This window comes from Pollicipes pollicipes, unplaced genomic scaffold, assembly GCF_011947565.3.
Source record: "Pollicipes pollicipes isolate AB1234 unplaced genomic scaffold, Ppol_2.1 Scaffold_7261;HRSCAF=8764_pilon_pilon_pilon, whole genome shotgun sequence".
Taxonomy (NCBI): Eukaryota; Metazoa; Arthropoda; class Thecostraca; order Pollicipedomorpha; family Pollicipedidae; genus Pollicipes; species Pollicipes pollicipes.
Genome location: NW_023597054.1, coordinates 4,325,965 through 4,339,665, shown reverse-complemented (window position 1 = coordinate 4,339,665; position 13,701 = coordinate 4,325,965). Strand labels below are relative to the sequence as shown.

Here is a 13,701-nt window from a genome sequence, read left to right as displayed (position 1 = left end):
CACACACACACTTTTCAGATTATGGATGCATTTGGCTTACTTTTGCACTATGTCAAACATGCATGCCCATTTACCTAGTTTACCAGCCATCCCCCTTAAGATGCGTCATCTTTTTCGTTTGCTCATCGGTCATCACTTAGTGTTACAGCCGCAAGGCCGACGCCGCACGGCCTGGAGACTGCAACGCCGGGCGTCCAGGTTGTTATTAATATGACTTGCGAGCGCGCATGCTCAATGCCAGATTACGTAGTTTTCTTACCAGTAACCAGCTCTGACAGCACCTTGAGCATTTTAAGACGAACATGGGTTAGCTGCGTTAGTACAAATTGGGAATCCCATTTCATCTACAATCTACAGTCAGGGAGAACTCAATATCTCTGAAGAACACAGAAACACACGGAACTGGAGTCTGTGTGACAACTATCGGACTACCTGCGGTGATCAGGGATGTTGTTGCGCCAGTGAGGGTTCCTGTGCTGATCCGGAGTTAACTGCGCGGGTCAGAAGGCCTCCCGTGTCAGGGATGGGAACAATGTAATATGATATATTCTTCTAATGGTCTCCGGATCGACCAGGAGATCCCGCCCCGTGCCACCAGAAGACACTTCGCGATGGGACGGAATGACCCTTCAGCCCTTGACAGGAAACGGTAATGTACCCCCTGGTGTTCCAGTCAAGAGGCCATTTGCCCGGAGGGAAATAAGGGGTCTCATTATTGTTGAGTAGAGTGGAGGTTTCATTATCCTTAAATAGGGTGTGTCGAAATGAGCTTAAAAACCGAGCAAGATTATGCCATGTTTGCCTGAGAACGCTCATTCCTTTCAGGATGTATTATTGAAACAAATGACATCAAAAGGCTTGAACATGTCACCCGCAACCCCGAGAGCAAGGACAAGGATGGTTTGGGTTGCAACTTCCGTTAAACCGAAAAGTGTCGGTCACTGCAAGCACCACCAGACGGCGGTGGTCGTGTTAACCTGTCTTCTGGATAGATACTAGAAAAATAAATATTTTGCCTTCACTCTTTCAGTTCAACCACAAGATTCCAGCCGAACATCGCGATAGTTAGGGGTCGATCCGTTCTTTTCATCAGTATGACAATTGTACACTTAAAATACGCGCCCATGCTGCCTTCTAAATGTAAGATCTGATGTGATTAAGCGTTCAAGACTGCTTTTTCAGAAGCGTCGTCATTTTCGTCCACCCGTTGGTCACAGCTCAATATTAGCCGCTTGGCCGGCGCTGGGCGGCCCTACGGAGGCTGTCCGCCAGGAGTCGAGACTTGTGTTTCTAGGATTTTCGAGTGCGCATGCTCAAAATTAGGTCAGATAGCTTGTATTACTAGTCTATTAAAAATTTTCAAGGTCATCATTTTAGAAGCGTCATCATTTTAGTCCACCGGTGGACCACGGCTAAATGTTCGCTACTGGGCTAACGCTCCGCTGACTACGGAGACTGCAGCGCCTGGTGTCGAGGCTTTTGTTGCTAACATTTGCCAGTGCGCGTGTTAAAAAAGATGTTACATAAATCGTATCATTAATACATTCTGACTGAATGGTGGACAATTTCAGACAAACATGACCTGGACTTGTTAATACACATTGTTGACCACTCGATCTACAATCAAATTTTGATCTTCAAATTTGGATCAAACATACCGACCTACAATCTACCTTCGCGATGTCCTCAATGTCTGTAGAACCCAGATAATAAATTTTGACAAAGACTCTAAATACTATTGGTTTAGCAAGAGTCAACTAACCACTGCTAATTAGGAGCGCCTGCGATATCTTCCATGCGGTCGTTCCACGCCTGATTTCTGCAGCTCATTGACGTCAAAATACGAACAGAATTGAGCTCACAGTAGCCCCTGGCTTCTGTTCTGATTACAAGGCAAAAATAATAATAAAGCGAAGGAAGCCGTGTCACTTGTTAGCAAGTAAGCTATATCCGGGGATTGTTGGGGGGACCACCATAAGATGGGCGTTTGTCAACTCTGTGTTCCCCTTGGCAAGGCTCTGGCTACGCCCCTGTCTACACACAAAAGCATATAAAGTTGCATACGTTGCATGATGGGCGATGAAGTGTTCGTTGGGCTAATTCGTCGTTAAGGCAGACAGCTTCCCGGAGGTTTCTTCTCTGCGAGGGTGTGATGCAAGGGGCGATATTTCGGAAAAAGGTACTGTTGCAGCTGTTCAACGCATGTTTCACACACCATGTAGTAGTAACGCTGATCCAAAAGTATGCAACAAAGCAGCCATACAATCAGTTCGCAGTCAGTCATGCGGGAAACGTCCGGGCTGGGGCAGTGGCCACCGACGGCGGACAGGAGTAGAGCCCAGATAAGGAACACATAACAGATGGGCCTTATTATGTGGTTTGATTCTTAAAAGAGAATCTCCAGTTTTATGGTTTTTGTCACATTGTTCCCAGTAGTTTCAAGCTCTCGAACTTGTTTCCGCCTAAAATGCTGCGACAAGTGTTATCCCTTGAAAAGCAGCCAGCGAAATGAAGGTGCATGAAAAAATCTGTCGCACTGTGAGCCATCGATCCACTTTCAAAAATCTCACCAGCCTATATCCAGGCCGTATTTTAGCATCTACACTGTGGAGGCAGATGCATTCTTAATGACCCAAAATGCCTACCCGCTCGTGGAATTTTGCCTCCCCAGGAAAGATTATGTTAAAATGGACAAATAGTCAAGGGAAGCTGGGTAGCCTTATTTGCCAAATGACAAGTGAGTCGAATAGGCAAGATTGTGCACCAGTGATGAACGGCTCTACATGCATAGCTAGGTTCTACATGCATCAACGGCTCTGCATGCATAGCAATATCTACGTTATGTAAGAAACACAACAAAAAGTTAAATCGGATCACATAGTAATGTCAAACTGAAGGTAGGGAGGTGATCCTGTCAGATCTCATTTTTCTGAAATACGCGAGTAAAAAATGTCATATGTCGGAGTCCCATAGACTTATTTAAATGTTGAACACTTCGGATGGAATATTTGGAATACGTGTTTCTGTAATCACTTGGTTGGTTCTAAAAACATTTAAAGCTTCCAAGAGTATAGAAAAGAAAACGAAAAAAAGAATTTCTTCTCGTAGTGTAAAAATTTTGTCCAATTTTTGCGACGCACATTTTTGCGCATGAATGTCTAAAATTGGCCCGTTTGTGGTACCCTGCTAATTCGACCGCACCTAGCTTGAAACGTCGACGTGCCAATTAATTTGCACAACCGACTTCCCGCAGCCCGTCAAAATTTGTGGCAAATGATTTAAGGCAAGTGGAAATTAACGCATTTTTAAGGCTGCATGGTTTATTTTGATATCAAATGGTAAGGTATCATTAAGCTCATAAGCCGGTTCCCTTGCAGGATGGAAGGACGCAAATGGTTTCGATCAAAGGACAATGCAAAGCGCCATCTTTTGTAGGAAACATAACTAGAAGTGTTAGATGATTCGCTTTATAATATTCAAATAACATACAAAACACGTTTAAGATGCCTCCAAGAGCTCTAACTAATGTCAGAATGCAAAATCCATTACAATGAAGAGTGTGAATGTATTGTCGTGCTTTACGTCTTGTCACACAATATCATGTCCGTGACATGGTGAGTAGATTTCCAGTAATATAGCTCTGATCGCCTAATTCGATCTCTAACCAACATTGAGATAATCTTTGTTGCTTGACCAATAGGCCAACTTCCAACTCATATTTCGGAGGTAGATTGCGCAAGAAACGGCACATCATTCCACAATGAACGTGCATGAGCGACCGGGATCGTAAAATATTTTGTTTTAAAATAACCGCTAGCGATAACCATATTGTACGTGAATGTTGTGTTTTGTGGGGAATGTCGGTGCCTGATTTTGAGGGCTAACACAAAGGTGGTGATTTTATCTCTGCCGGCGATGAATTTATTCTCGCTCGGAAAGTCGATGCGGGAGGTTCATCCTCAATTCCAAATGCCTCTTCATGCTACTTCCGGTTAAGCTATGGTCATGAAATTTACCAGGGTGCCAGTTTGATCCATTATGAACACACCGTTTAGGGGACAGAAATCAGTAAGACGATTTGATGTCCTATCGCCGTGCATGCGCATATAAGTTACTGTTGGGACGTAGTGATGAACCTTAGGTTAGTACGGAAAGAATACTGGTCAACGGATCTTCTCGTGGTAAATAATGCAACACGTCAAAAGGAGTCTGGAAATTTTAAACGTTTGAAATAATTCAATTCTGGATCGAACTACAGCCAAAAGCTGATGTTGTGTAGCGCTGTTGGAAAACGCTTCTTTCGTGTTTTACATACGTATCAAAGTCTGGAGGCTTATAATCGGCGCTGCGATATGCACATTATTGGTTGCAATGTACTCGGCCCAGTGTGACGAGAGCGGCGTTTCATGTTGATATCATAATATTGGAGGCGGGTAACCGATCCTTGATAATTACAAGCGCCAGACATGTACTGTGACCTAATTTCGTGAAGCTGGGACGCAGCAGCGTAATAAAGTTGGCTTTTGAACATAAGGAATCTTATAGGTCCACCTACGGGCGCAGGCAGGGAGGGGTGGAAGCAGGCATTAGGAGCACGTGGCCGCTTCGTTCCCTCAGGATACAGAGGTTCCCTCGGGATTGACAGTCAACGCCCCGATTACAGGGCTCGAAGGGAGGGCTGGCCGGAGATCTCCAGTCCGAAGGACCGAAGCCCTCTGATGTCAATCAAAGGGCCTCTGGCGTTGAAAGGGGCCCATCTGAGGAAAAAAAACCTTAACTTCGGTAGAGATCACCAACAATCGGCCCTTTGTCGGACTAAGGCCCATTTTCCAAGCACGGACAAGGTCTGGGCCCACGAATCCTTTCAGACGACCTCGCAAGTCAAATTGGTCGGGGTTCTCTTGTCGGGCACGATGTCCTCTGATCACAGTGCATACAGAAAAGGAAATTTTGTGCTGCCCAAGCCGGCCAGAGGCCCATATGGCCCAGCACATCACAGCCCACCACAGGCCTTCTCCGTTGGTTAGTCGGACCCTCTGAGAACGACAGAAGATTGATAGCGGTGAAGGTGTGCACAATGAGCCAATGAGGCAGTTTACGGGCTCCAATTCTCACAGTAGGCCTCAGTAACAAACGGGAGCCCTCTACCCCGCTTCGACCAGTGGCTCGTTGAGTGGAACTGGGTCCCCTGTGCAAATTATTTGATCCTCTGCGCCCGTATGTGAGCTTTTTGCTTCAGTGAAAGCCACTGCGTCGATCCGGCTGCAGCTGCCCCGGTGGGAAGACGGCCTGCGTCGGGGAGGGGACCGGCACACAATACATTTCCCGAGGGCCTCGGAATGAATCAAGGGGCCCCGATTCCCACGTCGCGAGATGGCAGCTGGTGAATACCTTGCGCTGGGATGAAAAGGTTATTTAGCCACTGACCGGAAAAGGTAATACCCCTCCCCCTGGTGTGCTACCATCTACTAGTGTAGTGCAATGTGCTATGCATCAGTATATCTACCATCCTAGAGTACTACTCACGTCCACCGTCCCGCATATCCGAGAGGCTCTGAAGTTTGTAGAATCCATCGATGTCCTCTAGAAGCGCGAACGCCGGCGGAACCGGATTATAAGATGAAGGAAATTGGGTGAATTCCGGTAAACCTTTAAGGGTTTCATCAGAAGCCTTTATTGCGCTGTGTCCTCTCTTTTCAACTTACACAGACTCTCCTCTATACCACATTATACTCCAACGCTTCTCTTGTTCTAAACTCTTCCTAAAAAAACATTCCTTCTCCTTTATGGTTCCACACAGCCCCAAACTTCGTTGCGCTCTATAAAATTTCCCGAAAACTCCATATCTGTTTCCATTGTGTAGTTTTCGATGTCACCTTCTTTCAGAAACAACGTAGATACAAATCTAAGAACAATGCACCACGCGTTACAGCATTTATTAGTGACTCCATGGTTCACATAGAATGTCGCATAGTCATGCCCAGAACATAGTGCACTTAAACGACCACACACAAGTTGCATCTCTAAGCTGACTGCACACGGGCCACCACATTTTTCTGAACAGGAAACATGCCAGCAAACTTGACCTGGCGGAGGAGATCGCTATGCCATGCTAAAGCTCCCAGCATCGTACCTGAGACAATAGGCGGTTACATAGCACAGCTGATGCTCTGCAACGATTTTTAATGCAGAGCATCGGAGCCAGTGCCGTCACAATGACTTGGCTGCAGAACAACAACGCTGGATACCCAGTGGTGTGTCGCAGGTTAAGATCAGTTAGTTTTTCGAAGGAGGCGGCACCTGCTACATCTCGTCCCGCTGTGCGTGCGGGCTGCCCGAACCAGACTGGAATTTGCAGACCGTAAGAATTCTAAGATTTGTCGAGAGGTAATATGGCAGTGTTTACGCAGCCTTTAATCGTGATACCACGAAGGTGACGATGACGCGCCGAAGACGGTGAAACTACATCGGAGCTGGTGACATGGCGCTGTTACTGACGACGCCGCGGGGGATCTGCAGGCACGACGACAGAGCCAGCCACGACGGAGGCCGTGAACGCAGGGAGCCCGTGCACCTGAAAAACATTCAAATGCGTATGAAATTCTAAAAGTGAAAACAGGGAGACCTAACAGCACGGCACGCTCGGCAGACAAAGCCGTGGTAAACTTAAGTTTACTTTTAGTTGAACCTGGGAAATTCCTTTCACTGTCCACACCACAAATCACTTCACGCCTCCAAATGATTTCTAAACGGATGGCTTCGCCCGTCCATGATATACGCTGGAAAAGCTTTTGATAACCCACATTATTTCTCACTTTGCAAACCCTGATAATATTGGGGTTAAAAAAAAAATGTTGCAGCTTGTACCATCGTGACAAACACAAGATGCTCGACCATGGTCTGTCTTGTCCTCCAGTCAGGCCGCTCACACCACACGAAACTCCCTACCTTAGGCTACCATAAGACGTCACATGAGGCGAAATTCGCGTTGAGATAAAACGCCTTGGTACACCCGTTTGAGATAAATAGGGCGGAAAGTAGAAGTAATAAGTACCTCAAACATACTCGTCCAAATCCATGACACGAGACCGGAGAAGCGGAACAATCGCATTAGATGAACTGACCTGACTTGACATGATCTTAGCCTGAACTGCTATGGCCTTAGCCTGAACCAACATGAATTTAGCCTGAGCTGACATGAGTTTTAAAAATTCAGTGCTGAAAAAGTATAAACAAAAAATTACAAAATTTAGTTTCTAATTTTGTGAAATGATCCTAACGGACAAGGATACGTTCGTTCGTTTTACCTAGTTACTCAGGTCTAGGTCAAGATTGCTGGTATACGTGCTCTGATATTGGTTTGAAAATGATGGTTAATCTGAAAAAACAGTTAATCTGAGGCCACTGAAGATTTCAATGATTTCTAAGGTAATCTGCACTGCCTGTTACATCGGCAAGCATGTCATATATGTCACATCAATACCTGGGTGCAGTGCACGGGATAACCACTGCTTGAATTTTTTAATTAGACGAGTTGATTCTCAGATATCGTGGACACAGCGTTCTGTTGGCGCCGGAACGTTAGGGGCTCCGCATTTTGGACATCAATTTAGAACGAACCACCTGGTATGACTGCACTTTTTCCTAGTGTGCGTTTCAGACCACGTGAGAGTTTTTCTTAGTTAAAACGCAACTTAATGGAGCATTCCTTTCACTCACCATGCTAGTAACAACACTGGCTTTCGCCCCCTCAGAAAAGCACCGTTTACATGGGTGGCCGAAGGTGCCACCAATTTAGACTGGAAGGATAATCTGACCAAGGACCGTTCATCTGCGTTAACATAGGCAAAATCGATCCTACGTCTGTTTGAAAGCCAGTTGTCCAGACCTGGAGATTTCAAATCGAGGTGCGATTGTGTGGATGAAGTGCGTTTTTGAGACAGATGGTAGCAGTGGTAGAGTTAATGTGCAGATTACAGATGGAGAGCGTCAGTTTGTGCGGAAGTCGTGGGGGGATGAATATGTGAAAAGATGGACCTCGCCAGATTATCCACCAAGCGGCATCGAATGGTAAATATTTCTGTTAGTAGATGATTTGTGCCTATCAGTCTCACAGGCTCGGAGCATGCAGTTGCCTGCACACTTTCATTTTGGTTTTGGACATTTTTCCGGCCTCTGCTCTAACCCAAGGTCACCATCTTCTGGAAAGGATAGACCATCGGTGAAACTTGTCTGCAAACAAACTTTTTGTAAGTTGGGGCACTTATGGTGACCTCTGACCTAACACAGGGACATCACCTTCTTGACAGAATGGCTATCGACCACGGCGCATCGATTGGTACAGGCTTCGTGCCGATCTGTCGCACACGCTCGGAACATGCGTATCGCGTACATGCGTGTATATTGTCTACAGACAATATTGGAGATATCGGACGTTTTTTTGATGACGTTTGACGTGACCAACTGTCACCAGGTTTAGAAAACGAGAGGATTTCAGCGATGGCACATCAGTAAGTGAAGGTTTTGTACTCATCTGTTCCATACGTTCGGAGATCTGTTCCGTACTTGGTATTCCGTACTCATCTGTTCCGTACTTGGTATTTGGAGAAGCACTTGACTCATGACTCATGCAGCTTGCGCAAAATCAAATATCAAGCATCTGGCCCAGTTATACATGTATATGTATGTGCTATTCATATATATATATATATATATATATATATATATATATATATATATATATATATTTGATTTCTTGCTGAGATTTGGCAAACTTCAGGATAAACAGCATGGGCTTTCTGTTTAGAAATGGTGATAATAATTATGTGCTGATGCTGCAAAAAGTTGTATATCTTATGCTGCACTGTGTAAATTTGATACTGAAATATGTCAATTTGTCTAGGATGCACCATATTTCCTTGTGCTGCCAATTTGACTCCAGGCATATGACTCACTGATGCAACATTGTGGGAAATACTTAGCTCATGACTCAGCTCATGAAATGTTTGACAAATGTGATTCAAATATGACACGAAACATTTTTCCCAGTGAGCGGATGCAGCTTGTTACTCACCCCAATATGATTGACTCATGAGCAGATTCACAATTCAGCCTGAGCTGAACACAGGTGTGGGTGGCATGTTGATATGTGTAAAATCCTGCATTTTAGTAGATGGATACCTGGTTATGGTGTTCACACCAGGCAAACTGGCATTATTTTGACATAGATATATTCGTGTCTTCAACAAACTTAATACAATTTCTACCATCACTCACAAAGGTATGCGGGATGTTGTCCGTTACGTCTTGTAGGATCATACACCACATGGTTTTTAATGGCGATCCTCAGTCTGGAAACTGAGGTCAGTCGGTCTGCACCCTTTCACTTCATATCATTCGCAGGCAGGCCTTCCAAACTGCGGACTGCTAAATTCAGCTTAATCTTCAATTATCTTGGTATGCAAAAAGCTCAGTATTTGATCCATGCAATAACTCATATGTTGTACATTAGTCTTTGCTTCACCCAATATCTTTGGCTTAATGCACATTTTAGGGCTGAGTTCACATTTATGACCCATACTTGTAACTCAACTCAAATCAAGTTATAATGTCAGGACATATGTGCATGCTAAACAGACTTGTGTTTGACTCAAGCTGAACCATGAATGCACTCAGGAGTCAAAGACTTAAGGGTGAGTTATAACCTGAGCCAGTTCACTAGGTAAAATGATACTTTGAGTCATGGGCTAATCACATTCTTCACAAATGTTGTGATGCTAATCATGAACTGATAATTTCTACCAATGTTGTGTTAGTGGCTGAGATTGAAGTGACAATATCCAGAAATATACTGCTGGCTGGAATTGAAGTGGCAACATCTGGAAATACAGCATGCATTTTCAAAATCTCAGCCAGAAACTGGGGATGTATATATACTTAAAACTATATATATATAACTGAAATCTAGTTTTCAACTAATTTCTCTGATGTTTGATTTGTTTGTTTGATGTCAACTAGATTCATGTTTGATGTCAAACAAGAAATACCAAAAAATTGTTGACAACACAATCAACACAACAAAATAATGCCAGTTTGCCTGATGCGATCACCGTAACCAGGTAACCATTTACTAAAATGCAAGGTTTCACACAAACATAAACATGCTAGCCAGAACTGTGCTCAACTTAAGCTGGATTGGGAAGCTGCTCATGATTCAACCCTCTTGGAGTGAGTTATAGGCCACATCAGCCCATTAGGAAACATGCTAATTTGGGTCACAACTTGAATCACATTTGTCAAACATTTTATGAGCTGAGTCATGAGTTGATTATTTCCCACAAAGCTGCATTGGTGAGTCATATGGCTGAAGTCAAATTGGCAGCACATGGAAATATGGTGCACCCTAGGCAAATCCACATCTTATTTCAATGTCAAAATAAACACAATGCTGCATGAGTTATAAAACTTTTTGCATAATCAGCACAGAATTATTATCACAACTTCTAAACAGAAAAGCCCATGATGTTCATTCTGAAGTTTGCCAAATCTCAGCCAGAAACCAGAGGATAGATATATGTATATGTATGTATATATATATATATATATATATATATATATTACATAAATATAACACATACATACACCTATACATGAGCCAGAGCTTGATATATTATTTTGCAATCTGCATGAGTCATGTATAAAGTGCTCCAATGTAAATGTGGTCTTAACTTACTCAAATGAAAAATGGAACAGTTGTTGTTGGTTTAGGGCGCATAGCCTCTTGGGCCCAGGCGTCCATCATCGATGTGTTGTCTTAGAAGTTTGGTAGCACAGATGGTAACTAAGCGCGACAGAGGATAGAAGGAATGTGTCGCACTGGTCAGGAATTTTCGTGCAGGACAGTGGTGTAGCAAGGAGGTGCAGTAAACGGTGTTAGTTTCTAGAAAACTCGGTGTTAAATGTTCAGATACATAAACTGATTTGTGAACTAAAACAAGAGAACAAAAAGTCCGGTTTTTTTGCCAGGCTCTTTTTTATCATTTTCTTTTAACCGCGGCTTCCCCACATGATAGACGTTGCAGGTTAGTCATCAGTCAGTCGGCAGTCACAACATTGCCGTTTAACAAAGCATTTACCAGATGGAAATTTCACATATCTGCCATGTCGTGTACTCTAACGCATGCACGCACATTCATCTGCCTTCACCACGCTCGTTCAAACCTCATTCATGTAATCTCCTCTGCTTACGCCCACGCCCACGTATCACACATATACACATATTTGCTACACATAATTCTTATACCACTTCCTTGCTTCTCACATTTCTCAAGCATCCAGTCAGACATCGTACACAGATAAGCGCGCAAGCTTAAATTATACATAAAATAAACAACTCATTTCAAACAATTACAATATAGTATAAACAACATGGCAGCAATCAATGACAGCAAAGCAAAAATTGCACATGTCCCGCACGCAAAGGCAGCACTTCACAATTGTTTCAGTAGGTCGCAGTGTCGCAAATATTTCAGCACTCCATCAATGATGTCCGGGAATTGATTTCCTACCAGCGACCTCACACAGAATTGTGCTCCGGACCGTTGACATAGTGTTACCAATGATCGTCTTTCGTGAAAATATACGGGACATTCAAGAAGAATGTGATACACTGTTAATGGACACTGACATCGTTCACATTCAGGTTGGAGGTTTCTATCTATCATATATGAGTGGGTATAACGAGTATGCCCAAGTCTCAGCCGGCACAGCACTATCTCTTCGCGTCGGACTGCTCGCTTACAGGAGACCCAGTTTCCTACCTCTTCTTTGATGCGTTTTAAATTAGTCCTAGGGTTGTAATCTGTCCAATATTTGTTGAATAATTCACGAATACTTCGACGCACTTTAGGAAAATAATCTTTAGGACCCATTTGAAAATTACACACGTCATTCAATCTTACAGCCATCTTTGCTTGTGCATCCGCTGTCTCGTTTCCACGTATATTACTATGGCTTGGGATCCAGAGGACAATGATTATGCTGCCCATTTCAATAAACTGATTGACCGTCTCTAGTAAATGGATCACGATCGGGTTTTCAGATGTCGGATTTCCCAGGGCTGTTATAATGTACAAGGAGTCTGTGCATATAACACATTTGAGGATGCGATTTGTATGTGTATAATTCAGAGCCTGTAATGCTGCGAATCCTTCAGCTGTAAATATCGAACAAAGTCCAGGAAGTTAAAAATTTTGACGCTTTCACCGTGGACAAAAGCACATCCAACTCCGTCTGCACTTTTTGCTCCATCGGTAAATATGAACTCGTATTCTGTATACCTGCTTCTCAAATCATTAAACTCACATTGAATTTGCACTTCATCTAGCGTTCTCTTGCTCCTGTTAGTCAACTGTATCAACGTACATTTACGTAATCTCCATGGCGGAACGACGCTGCGTTTTAAGGCCACCTCTTCTGGGAAATCGAATCCTGTTCCATGGCACATATCAAGTATTCTCTCATATAGCGGGAAACCAGAAATCCTTTTCATATATCCAGTCTCTACCTCATGTAACGCAGCCTCATTGGCCATAAGTTTTCTGCATGGATGATCCTCTCGACTTAGTATCTTCAGGGAATAACGGAGAGACAAGTCGCATCTCCTCAATCTCAAGGGAAGTATGTCTGCTTCAACCATCAGTGGTAAAATGGACGAAGTTCTAAAGGCTCCAGTAGCAATTCTAATGCATTCATTTTGAATAACATCAATCATTTCCACTGCCTTGTTACGGGGACCATCAAAAACTTGGCATGCGTACGTAAAAATGGAACAGCTGAGTCACGAGCTGAGCCAGATTCCACAATCTGTGAGCCAGTCCGGAGCTGGTTCAAAATATTCGAGTCAAACCCAAGGACCGACCTCGCCGCGCACTAGGAGCAAATCGCATTCAAATGAGAATTGAGATCCCAAAATGGTGAAGGTTTTCTACTTCCACCAAAGGAAAAGAAATTCACGACGCCCACCTCTACACAGTCTCATTTCTTCTAGTCAGTCCTCGGGTTACCGGTCTGCCCTGTTTAGTATCTAGGCGTACTAAACCACGCCACTTTTAGTATGTACCGGTACTAAACACCGTTTTTCCTCTTAGTACTAATACGTACTAAATATTCTCGAGGCTGTGTTGAGCAGTTGCCAGTGAGAAGTGTATCGTTATGACGTCCGTCAATCTAGCAACAGATTGATATCCAGTTGCCAGTTGGATGTTCCGGGACGTGACGATCGCCTCCAAATTTGGTGTGCATGACCTTCTCAACACGCTAATCCCGAAAATCACCGCCTTTGGGGTGGAATTTTGCGTAATTTTCGAGGTATACGCCGCGTAACACAACAGTTGGATATTGCGGGGCGTCTCGATTGCCCCCAAATTTGGTGTGCAGGGCCTTCTCAACACGCTGATTCCGAAAATCACTGCCTTTGGGGTGGGCGTATTTGTCGCTTATACGCCGGTAACACAGCAGTATATTGCGGGGTGCCTAATTGTCTTGATGTGCAGATACACTGCCGAAAATCACTGCCTTTAGGGTGAACTTGCGTCGAGTTATACGACGCTTTCACAGCACCTTGGATATTGCGGGGTGTCTCATTGCCTTGAATTCGGTGTGCAGGGCCTTCTCAAAACACGCTGATTCCAAAAATCACTG

At 44.0% G+C, this 13,701-nt stretch overlaps 1 long non-coding RNA gene across 1 annotated transcript; it reads right to left on the bottom strand.

The window, feature by feature from the left end:
* Positions 1–5,920: 5,920 nt before the first annotated feature.
* Positions 5,921–10,827, bottom strand: LOC119111750 (uncharacterized). The gene is made up of 2 exons (XR_005095602.1): positions 10,733–10,827; positions 5,921–6,574 (listed from the first exon to the last, which is right to left on the bottom strand). It is a non-coding gene; the product is annotated as an uncharacterized LOC119111750 (long non-coding RNA).
* Between the last annotated feature and the right edge of the window lie 2,874 nt (positions 10,828–13,701).